At 36.7% G+C, this 6846-nt stretch overlaps 1 pseudogene; it reads left to right on the top strand.

Moving 5' to 3' along the window:
- Positions 1-3442: 3442 nt before the first annotated feature.
- LOC131826065 (U2 spliceosomal RNA) lies at positions 3443-3660 on the top strand (annotated as a pseudogene).
- The last annotated feature ends 3186 nt before the right edge of the window (positions 3661-6846 follow it).

The raw sequence follows: 6846 nt of genomic DNA, 5'->3' as shown, positions 1-6846 counted from the left end.
GAATCGATGTTTAATATCAGGAATGGGGAAGGTTTGCCACCTTCAAAATCATGTCTCGAAGGCAGCCACCTAACCCGCTAACACACAGGATGAACCCTGCACAGGTTAGGCTTTATGAGCACTTATATTGCCGCATAGCTGGATATAACACCAAGCTTGAAGACAGACCATATGGCTAATGCTCCCACATTTCAACCTGCCAGAAAGCATGGCAGGTGATCAGAAGATCAGTGGTGAATTGTATTGACACTGTAAACCTTACTGACAGCTGATCTGTACTCTCATATTAGGTGTCATAAAATTCCACGAATGGTGAGATACCTAGAGGTTTAACAATAATAAAATATATATATATACTGCTGGGTTAATTTACCAGATGAAGAATCGTAGGAAATTTGCATTTTTAGCATTCATGCTGCTTCTCGAATGCTGTGAAAGAGAATCCTGGCTCTGCCTGGTGTGTCACTGAAGGCTGTGTTTGTGTAAGTTAAGGGTACACCTGGGCACACACACTGACCTCATCAGAGCAGGATTTTCTAAAGGGCGCTGCTTGAGAGCACTTCTCAGTCTGCTCTCTGCACAGTAATCTTAACTTCAGTTGTATATCTGGTCTGCCAAGTCTAGGTACCAATCTACAACAAGTGATTGGAAGTGATGTTTGTACTGGACTTAATTATAACAACAAAATGAGTCATGGAAGAAAGTATTCAACCTATAGTTTTTTACCCTAATACATGCCCAAGAAATACAAGTAATGTCTTGATGGTAATTTGGAGTCCCTCTTCACTAAGAAATCGCAGCCATTACAATGGAGGAAACATCTATCAGGGCCCTTGGTCGGTCTCAGATACAGGAATCCTAGAATAGATTGTTTTAGTCTGATGTTCTCCCAAGTCTTAAAGTGAACCGTTTATCCTCCTTATCCTTTGTCAGGCATTTCTTTAGATTTACCTTCTCTAGCTTTTGAAGATTGAATATGAAGAGATGAAATGTAGCTCTGGGTTTGGGAGAGACATAAACAAGCTACTCTGCCTAATCTGATTCCAGTTTAAGCTGCCGGAGGATTTTGCTTTTATCTCTTCCTGCCCAGCTCAGCCTACCAAACAAATACTTTAGAGTTAGGGCAAAAAGTCATAGATCAATAAAGTGTTTGCATTTTTCTAGAAACTTCTAAGAATCTGGGCATGCTGATCTCTAACATTTGTTAGTCCCTGGGAAGAATACAAATGGAGGCCTACATATAATATGTCTAAGTATTTAAAAGTAATAAATCAAGCCAAGAATGTAAAGAAAATGCCTATTCTTCTATTTAGTTAAATAAACCCTTGTAATAACCTGAAAGGCCAGGTTTGAATTTAGAATTCTTAAATTCGTTGGGTTTCTATAACAATACATGGCAGCAAAAGAAAGCCAGTCCCTTGCATCCAAAAGGAGATAACCCATTCCCTTCTCTTCCATTACTGCTTCCATCCCCCTCGAGAAGAGGCCTGGTTGCACGTCCATCCCACCCTGTAAATCCAAGCTCCATTTATGTCCCTGAAAGCACCAGTCCTTTGGTCCTTTCTTGGGTCTTGGAGTGGGCCCTTTAGCTGCACAATATTTCATAGAGAGAACACACCTTAGAAATGCCTTAATCAAATGTTAGAAGTAGGCTTTGTCTATTTGGGAAATGAATTCTTGGATTTCAGGTATCCAAAGCTTGGTCTAGAAAAGAGTCCCAAGCTTTGGATGGATACATCCCTTGGTTTTGCTGACTTTTAGCTCTTTGGAGAGAGAGCATAATCAGAGGATGTTTATAACAAGGGACCCAAACCCTCCTATCTTATTTTAAGGGTGATATTGAATCTAGAGCATCACCAGGCAGCCAGAAGATGTTGGAGTTGGGTTTTGGTCCTGTTTCTTAATACCACCACCCAATTACAACATTTGAGAAAGTATACTTTTGAGTACATCAGTTATTAGTTATGTTAGATGATGGCAAGGAGTTTGATAACATAAAATCTCGTCCCTAGGATCCGCAAACGCCTAGAAGAAATGAATTCTGGGTATAACTATGATAAGCACTGAGAATGGGGATTTCAAATGAATTGTTTATAAAAAGAACTATAACTGCAGCACATGTCACATTGCCCTAGTTACTAAATTAGCCTAATTAAGATCTTTCTAGTCTCAAGAGTGGACATACAGAAATTATTTTTCCCCTTTAATTAAATGGGTACTTACATAGAGACACATGTAAGACAGTACTCCTAAGACACAGTCAAAGGGCCTGGGTGGCTCAATCGTTAAGTGACTGCCTTTGGCTCAGGTCATGATCCCAATGTCCTGGGATTAGGCCTGGCACAGGACTCCCTACTTGGTGGGAATCCTGTTTCTCCTTCTCCCACTTCCCCTGCTTGTGTTCTTGTGTTCCTCTCTTGCTGTGTCTCTGTCAAATAAATAAATAAATAAATAAAATCTTAAAAAAAAAAAAAAAAGACATAGTCAAGCTTGAATTCAAGCTCCAATGTCTATCATTAACTAGAGGAATAAAACTTAGGGCATGTGGCCAAATGGTTGGGTGTTATATTTTCTCAGCATTCTCTAGGTAAGATTCAAAGGGAGTGGGTCACAGTATTAAGAAAACAGTTCTGGTGTTTTTTGGCTGGTCCAGGAGAGGTCCATCACTGCCTGTAGACCAGATGGTGCATGTCCCACTGATTCAGGCTGTAGGGGAGGGGTGACATTTAGGCCTTCCACTTTATGCATGTGATTGAGTGTCATTCTAACATTACCAACAGTGATGGGGCATTCTGACAAAGAGCATTCTGGACAAAATGCTATTCTAAAAATTGATCGTGGTGCTAAAAGTCAACTCTATGCTTCCATTGCAGACTTACGTACATCCATATTTATTTTCTATGGTTATACCCACATGTATATAGATTTTGAGTAATTTAGGTTAGAGTCTTATACCCCAAGAAAGAAATTTTATTACAGCATAGATGTTGCTTAGGGAGCCTCAAGTTTCATAAGGAGAACTCTCCAGGAAATTCTTACCAAAGCAGTTACCTACAATGATACATAAAAAAGAGTTTTTCACCAATTACTAAAACTGTGCTGATTATGTACTGAAATCACGAGGCACTGTGATTACCCAAGTGATTGGCTGGGACATAGGGTAGGTCACTAAAGTGACTTAGAGATTAATAGAAGATTGTTAGAATATATTTACATATCTCAATTCCAGTTTGAAAAGCAGTGTTTTTCCAGTTCACAAGGCACTTCTCTGAGAGCTAACATAATTAGGACCATCAGATTATTCTAAGCATTTGGAATTGGGGTAAAATGAAGGTGGCTTGGCTTGTAAACATGGGAAAATATGTGAATCCTAGTTAAGCACATGTATGAAGCAGCAAAACCACCAACCTATGGGAACAAATGAATTTATCAGGCTGCCAGAATCGCTTCTCGGCCTTTTGGCTAAGATCAAGTGTAGTATCTGTTCTTATCAGTTTAATATCAGGCTGCCAGAAAGAAGTAAAGATGAGAAACTATAGTGTTTCTATATAGGAAGGAAAATAATTTAATAATATCCTGAAGTCTTGATGTTGGTCACTTCTAGATTCTGGCCTTTCCTAAAAATTGGTTGCAGTTTTTCCCTTGCTAACCAAAATATCCCTGCATCCTCAAATAAATCCTCTTTCCTGTTTCAGCATGGTGGGTTTCTACAGCCAAAGAGCCTTGACTAAACATTATTTGAATTTCTCATTTACCCTGCAAAGATCTCTGTAAACACTGGGAAAATAGAAATGAGTTCTGCTTTTCTATGAATGCTTGTTTTCTTCAAAACCATTTTCTATTTTCTATTCTCTTAGGAGGGGGATATATACCCCCCCACACACACATACCCACATACCCCCCAACACACAGAGATATTATCCACACACATATGTATTTTTTTTAATTTGCATTGATTCTCTGTGACTATATTCTATGGCTATATTCTGCTCTATAGTCCATCTGTCCCGCTGTCATGTAAAGGATTTTGTAGCTATCCTGTTTCCTTTCCTGGTGTGATAAAGATATTGGGGAGGTGCATTGTACTTGCAATAGTTCTCCACATTGAGCACGTTCATCTCTGACTGTGATGTGTCTATTTCACAGTGTCATATCTTCCTGCTTTCCCAGACTCATGCTGCCACATCCCCCTCCCATTTGTCATTTAGGGTTTTGTTTTGTTTTGATAATGTTTAACTGTCTTATGCCATTATAGCCTATATGAATATATGCTAGGAGTTGTCAAACATTTTGGTTTGAAACAATCTTTCTACACTTAATCATTTAAGCATGCCAAAGAGCTAGATATTTGCCATGTTAGGAAATAAAACTGAGCAATTAAAAATATTTATATCAATTCATTTGCAAGTGGCAATAGTACAATTATTACACGTTCACACAAATAATGCATTTTTATTTTAAAAACTGTTTTCCAATTTGAAAAAAATTGTAGACAAGAGTAGTATCTCTTTATATTTTTCATATTTCTTTTATGCCTTGATTAATAGAAGACAGAAAGAATCTTCTATCTGTCTCTGCATTCGGTCTGTTGCAATGTCACACATGTTACAGCCTTGGGAAGCTCCACTGTACACTCATGAGAGACTTAGAGTGAAATGGGCAAATAACTTCATAATATTATTATGAAAATAGTTCAACTTCATTGAGTCTCAGCCACTTGGAGAAGTACTGCCATGCACTATGCAATTGCAACATTAACCTAACAATCAAGAAGTTAAAAAAGTAAATATTTTAACAACAAAAAAATCTCTTTTCATTTTTAACTGAACCAACCAAGATCATATATTTAGGGCATCCTACACCAATAACTTCTGATGGGGAAATCACATTCCTATTTTAACTTTGCTGATACATAGAATACTTTGGGGAAATTTAAATTGAATCTGAAGAAGTTTAAATATCAATCCCTATGGTGGACTGCTTTGTTAACTTTTCATCATCACATGGATAGAATGAATACATTAGTAAGTGACTTTATTTAAATGTCTTAGATGATTAGCATTATTTTTTGTTTGAATGCCTACATATAGAAATGGACTATTTTAGCATTTTTCAGGCTTGATATAGTTTTATCCTAACCTACTGGTATAATAAGCATAAAAATAAATACACTAGCCATATTCAAATCACAGAATTCTACAAATTTCTAAAAGGAGGAGAATGTATAATGACAATGTATGCTATGATTTGGTGTATCTGAGAAAGCTCAAACACTCCAACTTTTAAATTCTTTCTTCAATAATCTCTAGGTAATTTGATCAAATATAGTGTTCTCCCTTATAATCTTTTGAAAATGCACCAGAGCAGAACTCAATCATATTCTATTCTTAAATGATTATTTCTATGCCACACTGAATATTTACAAAGATATCTAAAGTTTTCTGCTAGTTCTCTTCTCTAGGATGCACATGTATAACCCTTTAAGGTGATTTAAAGGAAATCGGGTTAAGAAGGAGGCTGCCTGGATTGTAGCAAATCATTGCACAAGGCCATAGGGCAATGTATCTACATTTCCACTGTTGAATTCTAGGTTTTTGCTTCTTTCTTCCAAGAAGTGATGGCAAGGTAGAGACAAGGTGAGAAAATGAGGATATAAAGCTAAATAAGTAATTATTTATACTGACTTTAGCAATCAGCAGAAAAAATAATTGGCCATCAATTTCCAGAAGTCCTTTCAAGACTGAACCTTTTTATATACAGATTATATTCTTTACTTTCATGTTACCATTTTTTTGTGTATAGCTGAATGTTATGACTGCCCCCCCCCAAAAAAACAAAACCTCAATTCTTTTTTTTTTTTTTTTTAAGAATTATTTATTTATTTATTTTAGAGACAGAGAGAGAAGAGTGAGCAGGGAAGGGACAGAGGGAGAGGGAGGCAACCAGACTCCCCACTGAGTGGTAAGCCCCACCCAGGGTTCAATCCAAGGATTCAGAAATCATGATCTGAGCCAAAACCAAAGGTCAGAAACTCAACTGACTGAGCCATGCAGGCACCCCTTAACTCTCTTTAAAGGCAGACAATAAAATCCAGAATCATAGCAACATAGTGACAACAGTAACAATTCCCAGCATCCAATCACAATGCTACATATTTTAAAAAGCAGAAAATGTGATCCATACATAAAAGGAAAATCAATCATTTGAAAAACAGACCCCAAAATAACACTGATTATAGATTTAGCTTACAAGAACTTAAAATGGCTGTTATAAATATACTCAAGAATTTAAATTAATATATTTAGAATTAAACCTAAATAAAATTTGGAGGAAAATGGAAGAATTTTTTTAAATGAAACTACTACCACTAAAAAATATAATATCTAAAATGAAAATTTTACTGGGTGGAATTCAATGAATTAAACCGAAGAAGAAAAGATTAAAGAGCTCAAAGACATTACAATAGAAACTATGCAAACCAATGTACACAGAAAAACATGAACAACGTTGCAGTGTCCTGTGAATTGATGTGACGCAGTCTACCATACCTTTAATTCAAGTCCAGGGGAAGTGGGAAGAGGAAAGAAAAATGTTTTGAAGAATAATGGCCAAAAATATCCAAATCCAATATTAACTCTTAGCCCATGGGTCCAATAAGGACAACAACCCCCAGCAGGATAAGCACAGTGAAAATAACATCACAACACATTATAATTAAATTGCTGAAAAGCAGGTTGAGAACAGTGTCACATTACTAGAGAAGACACCTTGATTATGGATTTCCCAGCCTCAGGAACTATGAGAACTAAATATATTTAACTCATCCAATCCATGATACTGTGCTGT

The sequence above is a fragment of the Mustela lutreola genome, chromosome 2 (genome assembly GCF_030435805.1).
Source record: "Mustela lutreola isolate mMusLut2 chromosome 2, mMusLut2.pri, whole genome shotgun sequence".
Taxonomy (NCBI): Eukaryota; Metazoa; Chordata; class Mammalia; order Carnivora; family Mustelidae; genus Mustela; species Mustela lutreola.
The sequence above is the reverse complement of the archived record's forward strand: the minus strand, read 5'-3'. Positions and strand labels throughout refer to the sequence as shown.